Source organism: Panthera pardus, unplaced genomic scaffold (assembly GCF_024362965.1).
Source record: "Panthera pardus isolate Hobbes unplaced genomic scaffold, ASM2436296v1 HiC_scaffold_7, whole genome shotgun sequence".
NCBI lineage: Eukaryota > Metazoa > Chordata > Mammalia > Carnivora > Felidae > Panthera > Panthera pardus.
Genome location: NW_026527002.1, coordinates 74,148,216 through 74,161,869, shown reverse-complemented (window position 1 = coordinate 74,161,869; position 13,654 = coordinate 74,148,216). Strand labels below are relative to the sequence as shown.

The 13,654-nt window shown below is 52.8% G+C and overlaps 1 protein-coding gene across 3 annotated transcripts in view; it reads left to right on the top strand.

Moving 5' to 3' along the window:
- ST3GAL1 (ST3 beta-galactoside alpha-2,3-sialyltransferase 1) overlaps positions 1-13,654 on the top strand; it is a 94,406-nt gene that overhangs the window by 42,050 nt on the left and 38,702 nt on the right. The window contains exons 1-2 of one of the 3 annotated variants that reach the window (XM_053896503.1): positions 11,587-11,711; positions 11,809-11,864. The gene's annotated coding sequence lies outside the window, so the exon portion shown is untranslated. Of the gene's footprint in view, positions 1-11,586; positions 11,712-11,749; positions 11,773-11,808; positions 11,865-13,654 lie in introns of those variants that run through there. The other 2 variants (XM_053896502.1, XM_053896505.1) reach the window with 2 other exon arrangements.

The following is a 13,654-nucleotide window of genomic DNA, read 5'->3' as shown; positions in this document are numbered from 1 at the left end:
GGCAGTGTGGTTCCGGTCCCACGGAGCCAGCACAGGGGGGAAGGCAGGGACCCCCCAGAAGGAGACTGGGCAGCTGTTAGAAGGAAGAAGGGCAGCCACAGGTGGTCCCTCCTTTCTTGACCCCTGGCCATTCGCTTCTCTTCCACAGCACACGTCCGCCCTGTGCGCCCTGCGGGGGTCACAATAGAGGGCCAGCGGATGTGGCCCTGGGGGGCGCCCTGAGCTAGTCGGTGACCCCCGAAACCACAACGAAACGCACACATTCCCTGTTGCCCGGGAGCAGGAGGGGGTCACACGAAGAATGAACTAGGGCTTGGTCAGGCGTGTCGTTTGTTCTTGAGTCCTGCGATTCCAATACCATAAGAAATGACATCTCTCTGTTATTTGTATCACTTTGATTGTTCGTGCACTAGAGCTCGCTACTCTTTGTAGCTGACAGGTCACTTGCATTTCTCCTGAGCTGTTGTGCCTTTCTCGTCCTTTCCCCACTTTAAAAAATAGGCGTGTGTATGTCTGTGGGTGTATGTGTGTGTTCTTAGTTTGTAAGAGCTCTTTATATATTACGATCAGCCAGGTGCCACAAATATATTTCCTGGTTTGCCTTTATTTTTCTCTGTTGTTCAGGGCATTTAATCCCATAGACAGCTTTTTCTTTCAAGGGCCAGGCAGTAAATACTCTAGGCTTTGAGAGCCATAGCCGTTCGGTCACTGCTCCTTACCTGTCATTGTAGCACAAAAGCCATCACACGCAATATGGAAATAAACGTGCACGACTGTGTCCCGATAAAACTTTATTTACACGAATAGAGGGCCAGGCTGTAGTTCACCAACTGCTGCCTTACGGAAGTTTCCATTTCTAATATGCTCCATCTTTTCCTTTGTGTAAGTACGGAATTTTATGCGGAACAGAGGACTTCCCCGCTTCAAGGTTAAGTGAAGGGGGAAAACTAGAAGAAGAAAAAAGTACTCACAAGTGGTAAGAGCAAAATGCCCCATGAGTGATTCATTCTGGCAGTTGGTTCAAGACAAGGCATCCTGGACGTCCTGGCCCGAATCTGCACGTTGGACATCCCAAGTCCCCGGGGGAAAGGAGGGAGGCCCCCGCTATAGACGAGGCACAGGGCGGGGTCAAGGCCAGAGGCATCGAGACGCGAGCAGGGTGGGCCAGAGTGGAGGATGGCTCTCGAGGGGTTTCCTGTGCCCTGTGTGCCCTGTGCCCTCCTCTCTGACCTTTGTTCTCACCACCGACCTTGACTTTCAAGTGTGTTCTCAGGGGACACTCCTGTCCATTCAGCCAGTTAGTCCTGGGTAGCCCCAATGGGACCCCAAGTGAGGGTCCCCAACTTCCCCGGACGCGACGAGTCCCCTTTGCTCCCTCTCCTCCCCCCCAGATCTGGACCCTCCTACGGACTGAGTTGTCAGCCTGATGTTAAGGAATCACACGTGGGTTTTACGCCACGCCAGAGGAGACTGCTCTAGACTTGTCTTCGGATCCTTTCTTGCAGGGGTTCTTCTAGTCAGCGCTGCCTGCAGGAGACAGCTTGCCTGTCAAAAATTTTAATTAAAAACTCAAAAGCCCCAGCAGGTTCTGCAAAGGGCCAGTGGAGAGATGCATTTGCTTGTCTGGATTTGCGGGGTCCAGTGGCTTTCCTCCTCCTTCCCTCCCAGCTTCCCTCCCCTGCCCACCCTTGGCTTGGGTGGCCTCAGGGCACCCTGAGGACAGGACGCTTGGGTTTGAGTCTCCAAGTGTGCTCACAGAGAGACCCTTTACTGCACCTTGACGGATGCTCCTTAAGAATACAAGTGATCGGGGCGCCCCGGTGGCTCAGTCGGTTAAGCGTCAGTCTCTTGATTTCGGCTCGGGTCATGATCTCACGGTTCGTGAGACTGAGCTCTGCCTTGGGCTCTGTGCTGATGGTCCAGAGCCTGTTTGGGATTCTCTCTCTCTCTCTCTCTCTCTGCCCCTCCCCTACTCACGCTCCATCTCCCTCTCTCTCAAAATAAATAAACATTTTTTTAAAGCTAAAAAAAAAAAAAAGGGCGTGATTACATGTAACAAGGTCTGTGGTCTGTAGCCCAGGGGAAGGGAGATGACTTTCAAGTCCCGTGTCACCATCAGCGCCAGCCCCGGAGCCTGGCAATCTGGATTCAGGTACTGACATTGCCATCTACTGGCCATGTGACCTTGGACGAGTGACTTCACCTCTCTGTGCTTGCCCAAAGAGGAAGTGACACGAGGCCCCTAATACTAGGTTGTTTGGAAGATGAAATGGCTTAATCCACATAAAGCGTTTGAAACTGTGCACATGTGAGTCGTTGGTAAACGTTACCTGCTAGGTACCTAGTAGGTGTTCACAGTCGCCCTTCTGTGTTTCCATTATATTCTTTTTCACTATTTCCCCAGGGACTTAGAGGTTCCCTGCACGTCTCCCTCCCCCTACACCGCTAACAAAAGCCCCAAACCCGGATAACCTTGCCTCTCCATCCTTCGCGGGCCTCGGCTTGATGAGAATTTTCAGAAGGTGTTTGCTGCTCTTTTCAAACCCCCTGAGATGAGTATGTACTGCCAAAATGTGCAAGTACATCGAAGGGATTTAATTCGGGCACTGGGTAAGAACGCTGGAGACTCAAAGAGGGAGAGTGGCGAGGGTTTCGCTCCTCTGCCCTCTGTCCGCTGTGACCGATCACTTAGATTCCTAGTGGAAGAGTCAGTGGCTGTTACGGAGAATTGCACAGTATGAGGACTTCGGAAGAAAGAACTGGGGGCTGGCCCCCTCCGACTCCTGCTCCATCCCGCCCCCCACCCTGGGCAGAGGAGAACCGCCCCCCCACCCCAGCCCAAGCACACACACTGTCGGTGGTGATGAGACCAGATACCCGTGCCCAGCGTGCCGAGTCTGCGAGCCGCCTTCACTCCTCTGTGTCATGGCTACCGACGTGCCCATTTTCCGGACGAAGAGACTGAGGCTCCAGAGGCTTTCAGTACTGGTTTCAGGCTGGCTGGCAGGCAAGCGGCAGAACCCGCTTCAGAGAGCAGCGAGCCCCTTCGAAAACCCACCCTCTTGCCTCAACTCGTCTCCGAGTTGAGCAGATCTTCCCCCACGCCTCCCGCAGCCGCGTTTCATTTGATGTGGGATGAGACGGAAGGACAATGAAATATTTATCGGCCTCGTGTCTGATGGGCGCCTTCACATGAAAGCCCAGAGAAGCCGTGTGGGAGGTGGAGCTGGCACTTGTCGAAATAATCCGGCGTGAAAGGTGGCGTTGGCCTGGGGGCCCCGGTGGTGTTCGCTGTGGCCTGCTGTTTGATGTGATCCGGAAGCTTCAAGAAGAGGGGGGTGCTGCCTTGTTCGCCCTTGAGTCCCCAGCATCCAAAACAGAGCCTGGCACATTCTGGGCCCCGATGAGTCTTCGCTAAATGACCGAGGGCGTCTGGTTGCTCATTATGAAGCCAAGGGTTTGGACCAGGCGGTTGCCGAAGAGATCCCTCGCTCTTGCAGAGTTCTCTGAACTTGAAAACGTTTCACTCGTGCAGCTTCCTCTTACTGACGGTTGTGGCTCAGGCCAGCTTTATGCAGGGATCTCAGTTCCCTCCCAGCAGAGCCTGACGCAGGCGTTCGGCTGTGTGTGTGGATTACCAAGGAGGTGCTCCAGGAGAAGGGGGGGGCGGTGAGGGGGACAGGACAGAGCAGGGTGGGGGAGAGAAGCTGAGAAGGGCTGGGCCTCCAGCTGTAGTCAACCCTTAGCCGACTCCATGGGACCCCTGAGCACAAAGCACGCCCACAATAGGGTTGGTTCCACACTGAGCCAAAGGATGCCAGCATCCTGTAACCCCGGGCACCTCCGTCATTGTCGGGGGGCTGCCCGGGGGGAAGGGGACCAGGGTGTGGTCGCCTCCCAGGGAGGGCAGCTCCCGTCCAACCGGGCTGATCCCCCGGAGCCAACGGTCACAGCAGCTGAGGGGGGAATGGCCATTCAGGCTGGTGCCAAGACCATCTGCTCTATGGGGACACAGAGCCGTCCAAGTAGCCCGACCCTGGCTGAGAAATGAAAACCTGAAACCTGCCTTTCCAGCTGAAGGGACTCCGGAGGTCACTGGGAGTAATCTGCAACCTAAGGAAAGCCCAGCATCTCTTGGTTACCAGCTCCTGCCCCTCGGTGCCACTCAGGTTTCCTGCTTGTCCTCTAGGCCAGCCCAGAGAAGAAGATTTTCTTTTCCTCGTGTCCCTACTGTGTGCCAGAAACCGGGAGCTTTGCACGGCTCGTCTCACTTAACTCTCTCGATAACCCTGCGACGTGGGTCTTATGATGCCGGTGTCTGCACGGCCTAAGCCCTGGCTCTTGAGGTAAAACATCTGGCCCGAGGCCTTGCAGCTAGCGGTGCAGAATGTCACCTCCCTCTTCTGGGCCAGAGCCTGTGATCTCTCTTCTCTCTGTGCTGCCTCCGTGAGCTTGGGTTGGGGCAGAAGAGGCATCCGTCTGTCTACAATCTTCTAAGGCTCCCACTCGCCTTTGGCGTAAGGCAAGGCCTCTGGGCCTGGCTTCCCAGGCCCCTCTGGGTTTTGCCACCTTCCCACCTATTCCGTCGCCTCCCTCATGTTGCCTGCCACCACCCTCAACTGTGGTGTGAGGGGGGGGAACTGGCATTCGCTCACTACCTGAAAACGTTAGCTCTTGGTTAGGGAGCCCTCACCGTAGGCCCAGGCTGGGTATACTTTGTACGGGTTATCTTGTGAAATCCTTGCGAGAATCCGTGAACTCAGCCCTGTTTCTCTGGCCTTACAGATGAGGAAGAGGGGCCCAGCGAGGTGAAGTAACTTGCTCAAATGCTCCTGGCCAGTAAGTAGTAGAATCAGGGATTGAACCCCAAACCCTGTGCTCTCAGCTACTAGACCAGGGCCTGCCAAGAGAACTTTCCCGGCGATGGAAATGGTCCAGATCTGTACTGTCCAGTCCAGTAGCCACCCACCACATGGGGCCGTTGCGTCCTGGATATTTGGCTAATACAACTGAGGAGCTAAATTTTACATTTCATTTAGTTTTAAGGAGACGTAGCCACGTGTGGCCAGTGCCTGTAAAGAACTGAGGAGATCCGGAGGCGTTACTCTGCTTGCTAGCTAAGACCTTAGCTGGATGCCAGACGCCGGCGGAAGACATGAGTTTCCTGGATCAGAGACAAAGGACTTTGTTACTCACAGCACAGCCCGCAGCCTGAGCTTCATGTTGGCCTCATTTCCCCTGGCTTTGCTTCGCGGATGAGGAACCATGATCTTTTAGAACGGGCTGCAAGCAAACCTCCCCAACTTTTCCCCTGGGGGGGGACATTATGATACTGCTCCAGACAGACACCCTCCCCCTACCTTCCATTCCCTACACATCCTTGAAAAGCTAGCCCAGAACAGAAGCTGCCAGTAATTCTGCTTCTAAGAGACATAGATGCACAAGAGACCATGAGGGACTGTCTCTCAACAGGAGCTGCTGTGTTGGGGGTGCCACCTGTGTGACTACGCTGAGATACTCCACGTGTGTTCCATCATTTGCTACCCTCCAGGAGCCTGTGCCGTAGGCCTCAGTTTCCCCATTTTTCAGACGAATCAACTGAAGCTCACTTGAGTTGTCCTCCCTGAAAATTCCAATTACGGACTCTTCTACTCTTACTCATTGTCAGCTCTGCCCTCCCCCCCTCCCCCCCGCCCCCCCCGCCCCCCGCAAAACAAAAACAAAAACAAAAACAAAAGCAAAAATGTGAAACCTTTGTTCTCCTTGCTCCCTTTCAAAACTTGACCCTACAGGACTCTGGAATTCCTTTCCTCTTGTGCCTTGTCACATTCTTCCCATCTCTCTAGATCCGGGGCCAGGGCTGCCTCCTCCCTGAAGCCCTCCCTGCCCAGCACAGTCTGTGTCTTCTCTAACATAGAGCGGCCGGTCCCATGCTCTTGACAGGCAGTTGTCTATTGCCTATTGCGAGGCTTGGGGGAATACAGACCAATGAACAGGGACCCTCAAAAGAACAACTCTAGCAACCACCGACTCCTGTTGTATGGCCTGCCCATGTATTCACAGCTGACAGCCTCACCACCTGTTCCAGGATCCGGGATCTGTGAACAGGACTGACTTTCCCAGAAAGAGAAGGGGGTGTTTTGAAGTGACTCAAAGGAAAGCTTGTTGAATCAGTGTTGAGTTTTGGTAAATCCACCCACGAGGATAGAGACACTTGACATTTGCCTTCCAAGCCGGCATGAGGAATGAGTCTCATTTCTTCCTAAATGAGCAGGAGGCGGTGGAATGATGCCTGAGCTGCTCTCAGGAGACCAAGGTTCTGGTCCAAGTTCTGATGCAAACCAGCTGTATGACCTTGGGGAAGACACTCCCCTTTCTGGGCCTTAGTTTCTCATCTGTGACGTGGGACTGGAGTGAGAGAAAAGGAGCCAGCCCTTCAAGGTACCTTTCTACCCTTCTTTCCAACCCATGCTTCCCCAACAACTCTGGGCCTGGGAGAGAGCCCAGCTTCCCCTTCACAAGACCCAAGGGCCTCCCTGCTCCTTCCTTATCCAACCTCCTGCTGCCTCCCTGAGGAGGACCGGGCTCTGGGCGTCCTCTGGTAGAACGTAGACCTCCACACTGGCTGGCCAAGGGGGCGCTAGCCATAAGGATACACTGAAAGAGGAGCACTTGATCTGAACCCAGCCGTGTTTCTTTAGCTTTAACACATCACACGCATCCTACTTGACAACCATAGTGAGCCCTTCCTAGGTCGGGCACTACGATGAGGACTTGATATCCTCTCTCACAGACTCTTTGCGTCAACCTCAGGATGTAGGTACTATTATTATCCCCATTTTGCCACTGAGGAAACCGAGGTGCAGAGAAGTGAATGCCAAAGAGCTGGCGAATGGCAGAGCCTGTGCTGGAAGTCAGATCTCCTGAGCTCCTACTCCATTCTTACACATTGGATGTTGGTTGGTTGCAGATAGAATAATTGCAGGCCGAGCCCTACACGTGTCAGCTTTGCTGCGTAACAAACAATCCCTAAATCTCAGTGACTTTCAACACCGACGCTCAACCAACTGTGCCACCCAGGTGCCCCCGCATAATCAAACTTAAGCCTTCTGCCAAGAGATGGCACACTTCCTATCTGTTGACATCCCAGTGGCCAAAGCAAGAGAGCTGACCAAACTGAACATCAAAGCAGGAGTGAGGTATAGTCTTCTCACAGTGAAAGTAGGGACCAAGGAGGCAGGAAATACATATTTGTGTAACGCAGTTGGCCATAAACTGCTGGGCTCTGCAGCCAGACGCGTAGGTCTGACCCCTGGCTCTACCATTTAGTAGCTGGGTGGCCTTCCGGAAGGTACTTCTCCTCCTCATGCCCCAGCTTCCTCATCTGTAAGATGAGCATGACAATTACAGCCCTGCGTGAGTCTCCTGGGGCTGCCATAACAGAGTTCTACAGCTGGGTGATGTAAACAACGAAAACTTATTTTCTCTTTCTCACTTGGGCTAGAAGTCCAAGATCGAGTTGCCGTCAAAGGTGGTGTCTCGTGAGACTTCTCTTCCCAGCTTGTAGATGGCCATCTTTCTGCTGTGTCCTTGCTGGTCTTTCTTTACGTGTGCACTGTGAGTGCATTTCAGGGTCTCTTCTTTTTCTTTCTTTCTTTTTTTTTTAATTTTTTAACGTTTATTTATTTTTGAGACAGGGAGAGACAGAGCATGAACGGGGGAGGGTCAGAGAGGAAGGGAGACACAGAATCTGAAACAGGCTCCAGTCTCTGAGCTGTCAGCACAGAGCCCGACGCGGGGCTCGAACTCACGGACCGCGAGATCATGACCTGAGCCAAAGTCGGACGCTTAACCGACGGAGCCACCCAGGCGCCCCTAGTCTCTTCTTTTTCTTACAAGGATGCTGGTCTGTGGGACTAGGGCCCCAATCGTATGACCGCATCTCCCCTTAATTACCTCCCTATGGGCCTTGTCTCCAAATAACAGCCCCGTTGGCAGGGGTGGGGGTGAGGGGGCGGGTAGGGCTTCACAAGGAAGCGCTGAATAGGAGCCGGGTTGCTATTCGTGCTCGGTTTTCGCTTGGCCCGAACTGTACTGATGGGGCATTTCTCTGCCATGATGACTCCTCATTCCATTCTTCTTTATGTCCTTGTCAACTGTCCCAATTCCCTGGCACAAACTAGGTGCTCAGAGAAGACATTTTTTGTCATCCTGTGGTGAAGCAGGAAGCAGTTAATGGGAGCCCCCCAGGTTTGGGAGAACCCTGGGTGTTGCTCACTTGCTGTGGCTTGAGGCACATCCTTGTCTTATGCCAACCGGGATCTACCACATCAAGACGGATGTTTTGCAAATGGCAAGACTTCACTCCTTTTTTATGGCTGAATAGTATTCCATTGCATAGATACCCCATGTCTTCTTTACCCGTTCATCTGTTGATGGATACTAAGGCTGCCTCCATAACTTAGCTACTGTAGATAATGCCACGCTGGGTAATATATGGGACTGTTGAATCGCTGTATTGTATGCCTGGAACCAACACAACGCTGTATGCTAACTCTACTGGAATTTAAACAAACAAACAAAAAATAAGAAAATGGCCCAAGTTCTCGCCAGCAAAATCTCAGTAGATTTTCATTTTCTTGTGGCCTTTGGTGCCTACACTAAGGTAATTGGGCAATGTTCAGAACCGGAATTGACTCCGAGAGATTCTTTTTACAAAGATGCTGTTGTAAACCCCCAAGCGGCAGTAATTCTCCAAGCCCCCTGCCACAGATACTGTCCCCCACCAAGAAAGCACCATAATGACCCTGCACAACAGGGCTGGATGTGGATGGGCATCAGGAGAACTCACTCGCACGGCTTTGTGTCCAGGGAAGCTTCTGGGTCTCGTTTATGAGTTTGGGTATTTGTCTTGAGTAGCCATTCATAGAACCACCAGGCTCAGAGTCTCCTCTTGGGATTCAGTGGCAACACTCCAAACTCCGTGTTCGTCTCTTATGCCTAATACATATGTGGCCTTGCTTAGGGAGGGATGTGTCTGAGGCTGTGTGTTTAGCAGGGGGATCCACCAGCTAAGGAGAAAATGATCACAGGACATGGGGACAGCCTGCCTTTCCAAGTTCTCTGCTTGATGTGGCTCAGCTCAGCTCAGCAGTGTTGGGGCAGATGGTGCCATGTGCCTCCTCCCAGCTCACTGCTAATTAATTATTGGCACAATGAATAAGTCTGTGCGTGTTGACTCCCGCAGGCTCAATTTCCTCATCTGGGAAACGGGATCAATGACACTTCCCATAAGATGTGTCACATCTGGCCCAGAGTAGATGGTGACGGTGAATGGTGATGGAGATGAGAGCAGTGATGATGATGATGGTGATAGTGTTGGCGATGATGATGCTGATGGTGATGATGTTGATGGAGACGGTGATGATGTTGTTGATGGAGATGGTGATGATGATGTTGATGGAGGTGATAGTGGTGATGATGTTGTTGGAGGTGATGGTGGTGATGATGGTGATGATGATGTTGATGGTGATGATGATGTTGATGGAGATGTTGATGTTGATGGTGATGATGTTGATGTTGATGATGATGTTGATGGAGATGGAGATGGTGATGGTGATGTTGATGGAGGTGATAGTGATGTGATGTTGATGAAGGTGATGGTGGTGATGATGGTGATGATGGTGATGATGATGTTGATGGAGATGGTGATGTTGATGGTGATGGAGAAGGTGATGGTGATGGTGATGGTGATGATGATGTTGATGGTGATGATGTTGATGTTGATGATGTTGATGGAGATGGTGATGGTGATGTTGATGGAGGTGATAGTGGTGATGATGTTGATGGAGATGGTGGTGGTGATGATGGTGATGTTGATGGTGATGGTGATGATGATGTTGATGGTGATGTTGCTGATGATGATGATGTTGATGGAGATGGTGATGTTGATGGAGATGGTGATGTTGATGGTGATGATGTTGATGTTGATGATGATGTTGATGGAGATGGTGATGGTGATGTTGATGGAGGTGATGGTGGTAATGATGGTGATGGTGATGGTGATGGTGATATGATGATGGTAATGATATGATAGTGATAAAGATATAATGGTGATGCCACTGCTGTTGATATGATGGTGATGAAGATATGATGATGGTGATGGTGAAGGTGATGATGAAGATATGACGATGATGATGGAGATGATATTGATGGTGGTGATGATGGCGATGGTGATGGTGGTGGTGGTGGTGATGGTGATTATGATGATGGCAGCTTTTCCCATAGAGAGGACTTGCTATATGCCAGGCATAGTTTAAACACTTCATATATGTTGGCCTTCTTAATCTTTTAAGTAAGCCGGGAGCTAGATGCTGTCATTCTCCCTACTTTACAGATCAGGAAACTGAGGCATGGTGGAAAAGTGACTCACTGAAAGATACACAGCTAGCCGCTGCCCTGATGGCCTTGAAGCTCATCCAGTGTTAGTTATGCAAGACTATGTTCCCCCGCCCAATGCTCCCCGACCTGTGGCAGGAAAAAGGGTGCAAACAACACACGCTGCTTATTCTAGAAAGTAATTACTTCGAATTAAACCATTGTATACTTTCTAAAAATTTCTCCTTTCATGTTGTTTCCATGGAGAGTCAGACAGAGGCAGGCCAGCCCATCCTGGGCACTGACTCCCGCTGGCCGGAGCGGCCGCTCTGTAATATCAACATCCATGGGCCTCTGGGTCATCCATTGTTGACCTGCAGAGGTCAGTGAGCTCAGATCCACGGGCGCAGGTGCGTTCAGGTGAGAGGGAGAGAAACAAGCCCAGGTGGTCTTGACTATGCCGAAAGTTCTTTTCTTGCTTGCCTTGGCAGGCACACGTACTAAAATTGGAATGCTATAGAAAGTTCTCTTCATCCCCACTCCCAGAGGGAAAGCATTTTGCATGCCTCACAGGTGACGAGAGCCGCGATAGCGAGTGGCTGAAGCTGCTGCAAGCTGAGGGCTTATTATTAATACCATGGGGAGAGCTGGGGCGGGATTTTCATCTGTCCTTATTACTGTTTGGGGAGCCTCCCTGCCCCCCCCCCCAGCACTTAGGAAAAAAGCCCAAACAACAATAATACTTCCTGAGTCTCAGATTCAAGTAACCTCTCCCTTTACAAAATGCCCAGCTGTCTGATTCCTGCCAGTTAGAACATTCCAGAGTCAGACCCTCCTCCCCCGGCCCCCCACGTGAGCCGGGACTTGCCACCAGCCCGGCTGCAGGTGCTACCTGCACGGGCCTCTCTCTTCCCGTCATGGGGGAACAATAGCTTCCAGCCCCGCGCCGCCCCTCCCCGCTCCTGTGGCCCCACCAAGCCACTCCGCGTGTCTGAGCCTCAGTTTCCTCCCAGGTCCGACGGGAGGCCGGAGCTGCCTCGGGGACTGTGCGTGCAACCGTGAGGTTGCACAGGGTGTGTGGAGTGGCTGACCCTGCCGGGTGCACGGGACATCTCCAAATTAGGCACACCCCGGCCCCTGGTCTCCGATCTAGGGCAGGAAGTGGCCTCAGAGATCGCACAGTACACAGCTTTCGTTTACATTTTGGAGCACAGAAGCCTCCCCACTCAGTGCTCCCGGCTCTGACCCCGCGCTCTGCTGGTGACTCTTCTCTTTCGCCACCAGTGGGCCTGACAGGGCTCTGCCATCAGAATAGCACTTGCTATTTACTCTGGGTGTGTGAGCTTAGCTTGTTGCTGGCACAGTCTGGAGAGATCTTCCCGCCTTCTCCCTGCGGTAAGTCTGAGTACTTTTTTTTTTTCTGTTTTTCAGATGAAGAAGCCGAGGCTCAGAGAGGTTGAGGCACTCCCCCCGAGATCGCACAGCTGGTGAGTGGCTGGAACTTGAGCCCAGCTCTCTGTGACTCCAGAGCCTGTGCTGTTAATTGCTTGCTTTCTCTGTCTTAAACTGCGTTGAAATGGTTGTCCCCCGGCAGCCAAGGGTGGGAGACCTGTGACCCGGTTAGTGTCGTAACTCTCCCGGTGCCTCCTACCGAGAGCACAGTAGGCCCTCCAGACATACAGGATATTTTGAAGGGGATCCTTTCTAATCCCGCGCGGTGGGGCAGTGTTCAGGGAACCGGACGCTCATCGAATCACTGGAAAGTTCTGCTTAGCCAAGGGCTTCCCCTTTTTGCTACGTTTAAATGCCCCAAGTCACCAACGCGTGCGGCGTGAGAAATGCATTCTGCGCCCCGTCATAAAGCATGTCTTCCATTGCAGACTTCATGTGCAGACTGTACCTATAGACCATTTTGACCGTGGAGGTATCTTTGTGATTCAGAAAGTACGATCCTTGACTTCGCGGTGGGAGGGAGGGCAGGACAGGTGGCGGAGGAGGGGTCCAGCACAGGGCTGACACCAGCCCAGGCCCCCAGTGCCCTCAGCCCACACCCAAGCAGGTGTCTTGCCAAGGGCTAACCTCCGCCAGCCTTTTCTGCACCCTCAGTGTGATTCTGACCATCTCCGTTTCCCGGTCCTGCTACTTCTCACGCTCCCCCCCTCTCCTGTCACCAAGAGTGCCCGTCTCCGTTTCCTCATCCTTGAGGCCCACTCTCTTGTTTTCAGAAGGTTTCCTAGAACCTGCTTCTGAAAAATCTTTGAGAACGAACAAGCCCCACTTAGTAACGTGACCGCAGATGAACCGCCTGATTTGGTCTCCTAAGTCCTCAGAGAAAACTCTAGAGTAGGGGTAGAGGTGGGTGTGATGTTGGTTTTCAAGCCGGCTTCGGGGTGGTGGGGAGGCCCCAGCGTCCGGGCTGGGCCCTGCCCACCCCTCAACTGGAAAATCTGTTTCAGTAGCTAGTTTCCGCCCGGGTAAGATTCTAGTTTAAATAAAATCCGGAAACCACGACCTCACTAACGTCCTCGTCCAGAAGTCCGGAAAGCTGGTTCTAGGTCTGGTTCCGCCACGTTGCACTGGGTGGACTTTGCCAAGTCCTCTACCTTCACTGGGCCTCAATTTGTCCATCCGTACAGTGGGGTCCTTGTGGTTTCTGGCCAGAGCGGCAATGAGTCTTCGATGATGCTCATGCAGCCGCTTATGCTCCTGAGTTGACAAGGAAAAGCCCATCAGGGCAGGGGACTGACTGAGAAAGGGGCGATACTTGATGAAAACAGCCCCACCCTCCATGGGTACCCTGGTTGGGACAAATCCAGAGTCACACACACTCCCGGGGGGAATGAGCCCCCCTCCGTCTGACATCCCAGTATTCCATGGAAGTCACTCTGAGGCCGCGGGCTCTCTGGGAACCAGACCCGTGGGCCCCGTGGTAGGGCCGGGTGCCCCTCCCATGCCGTGAGCCCCACATCCTGCCTCGCCACAGAGGACCCCAGGAGGCAGGATGCACACTTGCTCGCCACAGCTCTCGGTGCCTGCACAGATGTAGAGTGCGGTTTTGTAGTATTTTTGGCTTTATTGTTTTTGCAAAAGCCAGAGGAAGTCTGTAGGCGGAGCTCTGCCTCCCGTCCCCGAAGGTGACTGGTCTGCTCGGTCCGGGGCCAACAGAGCTCAGGACGGAGGGGGAAACTTGCCCTGGGCCATCCGTGGGCCACCCTGCCTTGAGGATGTCACTGTCACCATCCCATTTTCCATATGAGGACACTGAGGCCCAGCAATG